The sequence below is a fragment of the Porites lutea genome, chromosome 13 (assembly GCF_958299795.1).
Source record: "Porites lutea chromosome 13, jaPorLute2.1, whole genome shotgun sequence".
NCBI classification, from domain to species: Eukaryota; Metazoa; Cnidaria; class Anthozoa; order Scleractinia; family Poritidae; genus Porites; species Porites lutea.
In genome coordinates this window covers 23,625,744-23,637,375 of record NC_133213.1, presented here as the reverse complement: position 1 = coordinate 23,637,375, position 11,632 = coordinate 23,625,744, and positions in this window count along the sequence as shown.

Below are 11,632 nucleotides of genomic sequence, written 5' to 3'. Positions count from 1 at the left end.
AAAAACGCCTTTCTAAGCTATAAAAACAAGAAGTTCAAAAAGTCGGAAAATTGACATTTTTTCAAAGGGGTTAACCCATGGTTTTGGTCCAAAAATGGCCATTTTTTCAACTTTTTTTTTTTAGGCAATATAGGCCAGGAAAATGTCTTTTATGATATTCTAAAACGAAAAAACGCCTTTGTAAGCTATAAAAACAAGAATTTCAAACAGTCGAAAAATTGACATATTTCCAAAGGGGTTAACCAATGGTTTTGGTCCAAAAATGGCCATTTTTCCAACTTTTCTTTTTTAGGCAATATAGGCCAGGAAAACGTCTTTTATGATATTCTAGAACGAAAAAACGCCTTTCTAAGCTATAAAAACAAGAAGTTTAAAACGTCGAAAAATTGACATTTTTCCAAAGGGGTTAACCCATGGTTTTGGTCCAAAAATGGCCATTTTTCCAAGTTTTCTTTTTCAGGTAAAATAGGCCAGGAAAATGTCTTTTATGATATTCTAGAACGAAAAAACGCCTTTGTAAGCTATAAAAACAAGAAGTTCAAAAAGTCGAAAAATTGACATTTTTCCAAAGGGGTTAACCCATGGTTTTGGTCCAAAAATGGCCATTTTTCCAAGTTTTCTTTTTCAGGTAAAATAGGCCAGGAAAATGTCTTTTATGATATTCTAGAACGAAAAAACGCCTTTGTAAGCTATAAAAACAGGAAGTTCAAAACGTCGAAAAATTGACATTTTTCCAAAGGGGTTAACCCATGGTTTTGGTCCAAAAATGGCCATTTTTCCATCTTTTGTTTTTTAGTCAATATAGGCCAGGAAAATGACTTTTATGATATGTCTAGAACGAAAAAACACCTTTCTAAGCTATAAAAACAAGAAGTTCAAAAAGTCGAAAAATTGACATTTTTCCAAAGGGGTTAACCCATGGTTTTGGTCCAAAAATGGCCATTTTCCAACTTTTTTTTTTTAGGCAATATAGGCCAGGAAAATGTCTTTTATGATATTCTAGAACGAAAAAACGCCTTTGTAAGCTATAAAAACAAGAAGTTCAAACAGTCGAAAAATTGACATTTTTCCAAAGGGGTTAACCCATGGTTTTGGTCCTAAAAATGGCCATTTTTCCAACTTTTCTTTTGTAGGTAATATAGGCCAGGAAAATGTCTTTTATGATATTCTAACACGAAAAAACGCCTTTCTAAGCTATAAAAACAAGAAGTTCAAAAAGTCGAAAAATTGACATTTTTCCAAAGGGGTTAACCCATGGTTTTGGTCCAAAAATGGCCATTTTTCCAACTTTTTTTTTTTAGGCAATATAGGCCAGGAAAATGTCTTTTATGATATTCTAGAACGAAAAAACGTCTTTGTAAGCTATAAAAACAAGAAGTTCAAACAGTTTAAAAATTGACATTTTTCCAAAGGGGTTAACCCATGGTTTTAGTCCAAAAATGGCCATTTTTCCAACTTTCTTTTTCAGGTAAAATAGGCCAGGAAAATGTCTTTTATGATATTCTAGAACGAAAAAACGCCTTTGTAAGCTATAAAAACAAGAAGTTCAAAAAGTCGAAAAATTGACATTTTTCCAAAGGGGTTAACCCATGGTTTTGGTCCAAAAATGGCCATTTTTCCAACTTTTCTTTTTTAGGCAATATAGGCCAGGAAAATGTCTTTTATCATATTCTAGAACGAAAAAACGCCTTTGTAAGCTATAAAAACAAGAAGTTCAAAAAGTCGGAAAATTGACATTTTTCCAAAGGGGTTAACCCATGGTTTTGGTCCAAAAATAACCATTTTTCCAACTTTTGTTTTTTAGGCAATATAGGCCAGGAAAATGTCTTTTATCATATTCTAAAACGAAAAAACGCCTTTATAAGCTATAAAAACAAGAAGTTCAAAAAGTCGAAAAATTGATATTTTTCCAAGGGTTAACCCATGGTTTTGGTCCAAAAATGGCCAATTTTCTAGCCTTTTTTTTTAGTCAATATAGGCCAGGGAAATGTCTTTTATGATATTCTAGAACGAAAAAACGCCTTTCTAAGCTATAAAAACAAGAAGTTCAAAAAGTCGAAAAAATTGACATTTTTTCAAAGGGGTTAACCCATGGTTTTGGTCCAAAAATGGCCATTTTTCCAACTTTTTTTTTTTTAGGCAATATAGGCCAGGAAAATGTCTTTTATGATATTCTAGAACGAAAAAACGCGTTTTTAAGCTATAAAAACAGGAAGTTCAAAAAGTCGATAAATTGACATTTTTCCAAAGGGGTTAACCCATGGTTTTGGTCCAAAAATGGCCATTTTTCCAACTTTTTTTTTTTTAGGCAATATAGGCTAGGAAAATGTCTTTTATGATATTCTAGAACGAAAAAACGCCTTTCTAAGCTATAAAAACAAGAAGTTTAAAACGTCGAAAAATTGACATTTTTCCAAAGAGGTTAACCCATGGTTTTGGTCCAAAAATGGCCATTTTTCCAACTTAATAGAATAGAATATCGTTTTCGTTCTAGAATATCGTTAAAGACATTTTCCTGGCCTATATTGGCTAAAAAAAAAGTTGGAAAAATGGCCATTTTTGGACCAAAACCATGGGTTAACCCCTTTGGAAAAATGTCAATTTTTCGACTTTTTGAACTTCTTGTTTTTATAGCTTAAAATGGCGTTTTTTTTGTTCTAGAATATCATAAAAGACATTTTCCTGGCCTATATTGCCTAAAAAAAAAAGTTGGAAAAATGGCCATTTTTTGACCAAAACCATGGGTTAACCCCTTTGGAAAAATGTCAATTTTTCGACTTTTTGAACTTCTTGTTTTTATAGCTTAAAATGGCGTTTTTTGTTCTAGAATATCATAAAAGACATTTTCCTGGCCTATATTGCCTAAAAAAAAAAGTTGGAAAAATGGCCATTTTTGGACCAAAACGATGGGTTAACCCCTTTGGAAAAATGTCAATTTTTCGACTTTTTGACCTTCTTGTTTTTATAGCTTAGAAAGGCGTTTTTTCGTTCTAGAATATCATAAAAGACATTTTCCTGGCCTATATTGCCTAAAAAAAAAAAGTTGGAAAAATGGCCATTTTTGGACCAAAACCATGGGTTAACCCCTTTGGAAAAATGTCAATTTTTCGACTTTTTGAACTTCTTGTTTTTATAGCTTAGAAAGGCGTTTTTTTCGTTCTAGAATATCATAAAAGACATTTTCCTGGCCTATATTGCCTAAAAAAAAAAAAGTTGGAAAAATGGCCATTTTTGGACCAAAACCATGGGTTAACCCCTTTGGAAAAATGTCAATGTTTCGACTTTTTGAACTTCTTGTTTTTATAGCTTAGAAAGGCGTTTTTTCGTTCTAGAATATCATAAAAGACATTTTCCTGGCCTATATTGCCTAAAAAAAAAAAGTTGGAAAAATGGCCATTTCTGGACCAAAACCATGGGTTAACCCCTTTGGAAAATGTCAATTTTTCGACTTTTTGAACTTCTTGTTTTTATAGCTTAGTAAGGCGTTTTTTTCGTTCTTGAATATCATAAAAGACATTTTCCTGGCCTATATTGCATAAAAAAAAAGTTGGAAAAATGGCCATTTTTGGACCAAAACCATGGGTTAACCCCTTTGGAAAAATGTCAATTTTTCGACTTTTTAAACTTCTTGTTTTTATAGTTTAGAAAGGCGTTTTTCGTTCTAGGATATCATAAAAGACATTTTCCTGGCCTATATTGCCTAAAAAAAAAAGTTGGAGAAATGGCCATTTTTGGACCAAAACCATGGGTTAACCCCTTTGGAAAAATGTCAATTTTTCGACTTTTTGAACTTCTTGTTTTTATAGCTTAGAAAGGCGGTTTTTCGTTCCAGAATATCATAAAAGACATTTTCCTGGCCTATATTGCCTAAAAAAAAAAAAGTTGGAAAAATGGCCATTTTTGGACCAAAACCATGGGTTAACCCCTTTGGGAAAATGTCAATTTTTCGACTTTTTGAACTTCTTGTTTTTATAGCTTACAAAGGCGTTTTTTCGTTCTAGAATATCATAAAAGACATTTTCTTGGCCTATATTGCCTAAAAAAAAAAAGTTGGAAAAATGGCCATTTTTGGACCAAAACCATGGGGTAACCCCTTTGGAAAAATGTCAATTTTTCGACTTTTTGAACTTCTTGTTTTTATAGCTTAGAAAGGCGTTTTTTTCGTTCTAGAATATCATAAAAGACATTTTCCTGGCCTATATTGCCTAAAAAAAAAAAGTTGGAAAAATGGCCATTTTTGGACCAAAACCATGGGTTAACCCCTTTGGGAAAATGTCAATTTTTCGACTTTTTGAACTTCTTGTTTTTATAGGTTAGAAAGGCGTTTTTTCGTTCTAGAATATCATAAAAGACATTTTCCTGGCCTATATTGCCTAAAAAAAAAAGTTGGAGAAATGGCCATTTTTGGACCAAAACCATGGGTTAACCCCTTTGGAAAAATGTCAATTTTTCGACTTTTTGAACTTCTTGTTTTTATAGCTTAGAAAGGCGGTTTTTCGTTCCAGAATATCATAAAAGACATTTTCCTGGCCTATATTGCCTAAAAAAAAAAAAGTTGGAAAAATGGCCATTTTTGGACCAAAACCATGGGTTAACCCCTTTGGGAAAATGTCAATTTTTCGACTTTTTGAACTTCTTGTTTTTATAGCTTACAAAGGCGTTTTTTCGTTCTAGAATATCATAAAAGACATTTTCTTGGGCTATATTGCCTAAAAAAAAAAAGTTGGAAAAATGGCCATTTTTGGACCAAAACCATGGGGTAACCCCTTTGGAAAAATGTCAATTTTTCGACTTTTTGAACTTCTTGTTTTTATAGCTTAGAAAGGCGTTTTTTTCGTTCTAGAATATCATAAAAGACATTTTCCTGGCCTATATTGCCTAAAAAAAAAAAGTTGGAAAAATGGCCATTTTTGGACCAAAACCATGGGTTAACCCCTTTGGGAAAATGTCAATTTTTCGACTTTTTGAACTTCTTGTTTTTATAGCTTAGAAAGGCGTTTTTTCGTTCTAGAATATCATAAAAGACATTTTCCTGGCCTATATTGCCTAAAAAAAAAAAGTTGGAAAAATGGCCATTTTTGGATCAAAACCATGGGTTAACCCCTTTGGAAAAATGTCAATTTTTGGACTTTTTGAACTTCTTGTTTTTATAGCTTAGAAAGGCGTTTTTTCCTTCTAGAATATCATAAAAGCCATTTTCCTGGCCTATATTGCCTAAAAAAAAAAAGTTGGAAAAATGGCCATTTTTGGACCAAAACCAGGGGTTAACCCCTTTGGAAAAGTGTCAATTTTTCGACTTTTTGAACTTCTTGTTTTTATAGCTTACAAAGGCGTTTTTTCGTTCTAGAATATCATAAAAGACATTTTCCTGGCTATATTGCCTAAAAAAAAAAAAGTTGGAAAAATGGCCATTTTTGGACCAAAACCATGGGTTAACCCCTTTGGAAAAGTGTCAATTTTTCGACTTTTTGAACTTCTTGTTTTTATAGCTTAGAATGGCGTTTTTTTTTTCTAGAATATCATAAAAGACATTTTCCTGGCCTATATTGCCTAAAAAAAAAAAGTTGGAACAATGGCCATTTTTGGACCAAAACCATGGGTTAACCCCTTTGGAAAAATGTCAATTTTTGGACTTTTTGAACTTCTTGTTTTTATAGCTTAGAAAGGCGTTTTTTCGTTCTAGAATATCATAAAAGACATTTTCCTGGCCTATATTGCCTAAAAAAAAAAAGTTGGAACAATGGCCATTTTTGGACCAAAACCATGGGTTAACCCCTTTGGAAAAATGTTAATTTTTCGACTTTTTGAACTTGTTTTTATAGCTTACAAAGGCGTTTTTTCGTTCTAGAATATCATAAAAGACATTTTCCTGGCTATATTGCCTAAAAAAAAAAAGTTGGAAAAATGGCCATTTTTGGACCAAAACCATGGGTTAACCCCTTTGGAAAAGTGTCAATTTTTCGACTTTTTGAACTTCTTGTTTTTATAGCTTACAAAGGCGTTTTTTCGTTGTAGAATATCATAAAAGACATTTTCCTGGCCTATATTGCCTAAAAAAAAAAGTTGGAAAAATGGCCATTTTTGGACCAAAACCATGGGTTAACCCCTTTGGAAAAATGTCAATTTTTCGACTTTTTGAACTTCTTGTTTTTATAGCTTAGAAAGGCGTTTTTTCGTTCTAGAATATCATAAAAGACATTTTCCTGGCCTATATTGCCTAAAAAAAAAAAGTTGGAACAATGGCCATTTTTGGACCAAAACCATGGGTTAACCCCTTTGGAAAAATGTCAATTTTTCGACTTTTTGAACTTGTTTTTATAGCTTAGAAAGGCGTTTTTTCGTTCTAGAATATCATAAAAGACATTTTCCTGGCTATATTGCTTAAAAAAAAAAAGTTGGAAAAATGGCCATTTTTGGACCAAAACCATGGGTTAACCCCTTTGGAAAAATGTCAATTTTTCGACTTTTTGAACTTCTTGTTTTTATAGCTTAGAAAGGCGTTTTTTCGTTCTAGAATATCATAAAAGACATTTTCCTGGCCTATATTGCCTAAAAAAAAAAGTTGGAAAAATGGCCATTTTTGGACCAAAACGATGGGTTAACCCCTTTGGAAAAATGCCAATTTTTCGACTTTTTGAACTTCTTGTTTTTATAGCTTAGAAAGGCGTTTTTTCGTTCTAGAATATCATAAAAGACATTTTCCTGGCCTATATTGCCTAAAAAAAAAAAGTTGGAACAATGGCCATTTTTGGACCAAAACCATGGGTTAACCCCTTTGGAAAAATGTCAATTTTTCGACTTTTTGAACTTGTTTTTATAGCTTACAAAGGCGTTTTTTCGTTGTAGAATATCATAAAAGACATTTTCCTGGCTATATTGCCTAAAAAAAAAAAGTTGGAAAAATGGCCATTTTTGGACCAAAACCATGGGTTAACCTCTTTGGAAAAGTGTCAATTTTTCGACTTTTTGAACTTCTTGTTTTTATAGCTTAGAATGGCGTTTTTTTGTTCTAGAATATCATAAAAGACATTTTCCTGGCGTATATTGCCTAAAAAAAAAAGTTGGAAAAATGGCCATTTTTGGACCAAAACGATGGGTTAACTCCTTTGGAAAAATGTCAATTTTTCGACTTTTTGAACTTCTTGTTTTTATAGCTTAGAAAGGCGTTTTTTCGTTCTAGAATATCATAAAAGACATTTTCCTGGCCTATATTGCCTAAAAAAAAAAGTTGGAAAAATGGCCATTTTTGGACCCAAACGATGGGTTAACCCCTTTGGAAAAATGTCAATTTTTCGACTTTTTGAACTTCTTGTTTTTATAGCTTAGAAAGGCGTTTTTTCGTTCTAGAATATCATAAAAGACATTTTCCTGGCCTATATTGCCTAAAAAAAAAAAGTTGGAACAATGGCCATTTTTGGACCAAAACCATGGGTTAACCCCTTTGGAAAAATGTCAATTTTTGGACTTTTTGAACTTGTTTTTATAGCTTACAAAGGCGTTTTTTCGTTTTAGAATATCATAAAAGACATTTTCCTGGCCTATATTGCCTAAAAAAAAAAGTTGGAAAAATGGCCATTTTTGGACCAAAACGATGGGTTAACCCCTTTGGAAAAATGTCAATTTTTCGACTTTTTGAACTTCTTGTTTTTATAGCTTAGAAAGGCGTTTTTTCGTTCTAGAATATCATAAAAGACATTTTCCTGGCCTATATTGCCTAAAAAAAAAAAGTTGGAACAATGGCCATTTTTGGACCAAAACCATGGGTTAACCCCTTTGGAAAAATGTCAATTTTTCGACTTTTTGAACTTGTTTTTATAGCTTACAAAGGCGTTTTTTCGTTCTAGAATATCATAAAAGACATTTTCCTGGCTATATTGCCTAAAAAAAAAAAGTTGGAAAAATGGCCATTTTTGGACCAAAACCATGGGTTAACCTCTTTGGAAAAGTGTCAATTTTTCGACTTTTTGAACTTCTTGTTTTTATAGCTTAGAATGGCGTTTTTTTGTTCTAGAATATCATAAAAGACATTTTCCTGGCCAATATTGCCTAAAAAAAAAAGTTGGAAAAATGGCCATTTTTGGACCAAAACGATGGGTTAACTCCTTTGGAAAAATGTCAATTTTTCGACTTTTTGAACTTCTTGTTTTTATAGCTTAGAAAGGCGTTTTTTCGTTCTAGAATATCATAAAAGACATTTTCCTGGCCTATATTGCCTAAAAAAAAAAAGTTGGAAAAATGGCCATTTTTCGACCAAAACCATGGGTTAACCTCTTTGGAAAAATGTCAATTTTTCGACTTTTTGAACTTCTTGTTTTTATAGCTTACAAAGGCGTTTTTTCGTTCTAGAATATCATAAAAGACATTTTCCTGGCCTATATTGCCTAAAAAAAAAAAGTTGGAAAAATGGCCATTTTTGGACCAAAACCATGGGTTAACCCCTTTGGAAAAATGTCAATTTTTCGACTTTTTGAACTTCTTGTTTTTATAGCTTAGAAAGGCGTTTTTTCGTTCTAGAATATCATAAAAGACATTTTCCTGGCCTATATTGCCTAAAAAAAAAAAGTTGGAAAAATGGCCATTTTTGGACCAAAACCATGGGTTAACCCCTTTGGAAAAGTGTCAATTTTTCGACTTTTTGAACTTCTTGTTTTTATAGCTTAGAAAGGCGTTTTTTCGTTCTAGAATATCATAAAAGACATTTTCCTGGCTATATTGCCTAAAAAAAAAAAAGTTGGAAAAATGGCCATTTTTGGACCAAAACCATGGGTTAACCCCTTTGGAAAAGTGTCAATTTTTCGACTTTTTGAACTTCTTGTTTTTATAGCTTAGAATGGCGTTTTTTTGTTCTAGAATATCATAAAAGACATTTTCCTGGCCTATATTGCCTAAAAAAAAAAGTTGGAAAAATGGCCATTTTTGGACCAAAACGATGGGTTAACCCCTTTGGAAAAATGTCAATTTTTCGACTTTTTGAACTTCTTGTTTTTATAGCTTAGAAAGGCGTTTTTTCGTTCTAGAATATCATAAAAGACATTTTCCTGGCCTATATTGCCTAAAAAAAAAAAGTTGGAAAAATGGCCATTTTTGGACCAAAACCATGGGTTAACCTCTTTGGAAAAATGTCAATTTTTCGACTTTTTGAACTTCTTGTTTTTATAGCTAACAAAGGCGTTTTTTCGTTCTAGAATATCATAAAAGACATTTTCCTGGCCTATATTGCCTAAAAAAAAAAAGTTGGAAAAATGGCCATTTTTGGACCAAAACCATGGGTTAACCCCTTTGGAAAAATGTCAATTTTTCGACTTTTTGAACTTCTTGTTTTTATAGCTTAGAAAGGCGTTTTTTCGTTCTAGAATATCATAAAAGACATTTTCCTGGCCTATATTGCCTAAAAAAAAAAGTTGGAACAATGGCCATTTTTGGACCAAAACCATGGGTTAACCCCTTTGGAAAAATGTCAATTTTTCGACTTTTTGAACTTCTTGTTTTTATAGCTTAGAAAGGCGTTTTTTCGTTCTAGAATATCATAAAAGACATTTTCCTGGCTATATTGCCTAAAAAAAAAAAAGTTGGAAAAATGGCCATTTTTGGACCAAAACCATGGGTTAACCCCTTTGGAAAAGTGTCAATTTTTCGACTTTTTGAACTTCTTGTTTTTATAGCTTAGAATGGCGTTTTTTTGTTCTAGAATATCATAAAAGACATTTTCCTGGCCTATATTGCCTAAAAAAAAAAGTTGGAAAAATGGCCATTTTTGGACCAAAACGATGGGTTAACCCCTTTGGAAAAATGTCAATTTTTCGACTTTTTGAACTTCTTGTTTTTATAGCTTAGAAAGGCGTTTTTTCGTTCTAGAATATCATAAAAGACATTTTCCTGGCCTATATTGCCTAAAAAAAAAAAGTTGGAAAAATGGCCATTTTTGGACCAAAACCATGGGTTAACCTCTTTGGAAAAATGTCAATTTTTCGACTTTTTGAACTTCTTGTTTTTATAGCTAACAAAGGCGTTTTTTCGTTCTAGAATATCATAAAAGACATTTTCCTGGCCTATATTGCCTAAAAAAAAAAAGTTGGAAAAATGGCCATTTTTGGACCAAAACCATGGGTTAACCCCTTTGGAAAAATGTCAATTTTTCGACTTTTTGAACTTCTTGTTTTTAAAGCTTAGAAAGGCGTTTTTTCGTTCTAGAATATCATAAAAGACATTTTCCTGACCTAGATTGCCTACAAAAAAAAAGTTGGGAAAATGGCCATTTTTGGGCCAAAACCACGGGTTAACCCCTTTGGAAAAATGTCAATTTTTCGACTTTTTGAACTTCTTGTTTTTATGGCCTAGAAAGGCGTTTTTTCGTTCTAGAATAGCATAAAAGACATTTTCCTGGCCTATATTGGCTAAAAAAAAAAGTTGGAAAAATGGCCATTTTTGGACCAAAACCATGGGTAACTTTGTTTGAAAAATGTCTAGTTTTCGACTTTTTGAACTTCTTGTTTTTATAGGCTAGAAAGGCGTTTTTTAGTTCTAGAAGATCGTAAAAGACATTTTCCTGGTCTATATTGGGTAGAAAAAAAAGTTGGAAAAATAGCTATTTTGGGACCAAAACCATGTTTTTTTCGTTTTAGAATGTGGTAAAGCAAATTTTCCTTGCCTAAATTGTCTTAAAAAGAAAAGATGGAAAAATGGCTATTTTTTTTACCAAAACCATGGGTTAAACTGTTTGGAAAAAATCTCAATTTTTCGAGTTTTTGAAGTTCTTGTTTTTATAGCCTATAAAGACGTTTTTTCGTTGTAGAATATTGTAGAACACATTTTTCTGGTCTATATTGCCTAATAAAAAAAAAGATGGAAAAATGGCTATTTTTTCACCGAAACCATAGGTTTTGGTGACAATTTAGGATTCCCAATGTCCGCTTTGATAATTTTGGTTACCCCATCGAATTTCCACAAAGAAAGCAGTTCCCGAACAAATCACGATTCCCATACAGTACTAAAGTGATGACGTCATAAAAAATGAAATTCCTGAAATTATGGGATTTGTCAGGATATTCTGAAAGAACAATGTCCAAGAGGCCTACTTGCCAAAAATGAGCATTTGGGGCAAATTGTCGCTGAGATCGTAGCCCAGTTATGCTTCGAAAACTCCATACAAATCCTTCTAAATTTTTTTTGGGTCGAACCCCCTCTGTTCCTTGATTTAACGTGTTATCGGTTTGAGTGTCAGCGGTTTACACAAAATACGTTTCAACGGCTATACACTCCTTCGAGTTTCCACAAAAAATCAGTTCCCAAACAAACGAGGATTCCCGTTGTCCGCCTTGATAATTTTCGATTGGATTAATGTGGACCGCCTTCTCCTTAAAAAAGAAAGCAGAAAAAAAATCGAATTATGAGTTTGCTTGGTAATCCCAAAGCTTGTTACCATCACCTGGAAAGAAACTAAGAAGTTAGCATAAGTTATCAATTAGAAAAGTGCCCGAATTAGAGTGATATCCCTGCTTTTCCCTGTTCCCTGATTTATTGTGTAATATCGGTTTGAGTGTCAGCGGTTTACGCAAAATACGTTTCCACGCCTATACACCCCGTCGAATTTCCAAAATAAATCAGTTCACAAGACAAACTAGGATTCCCACAG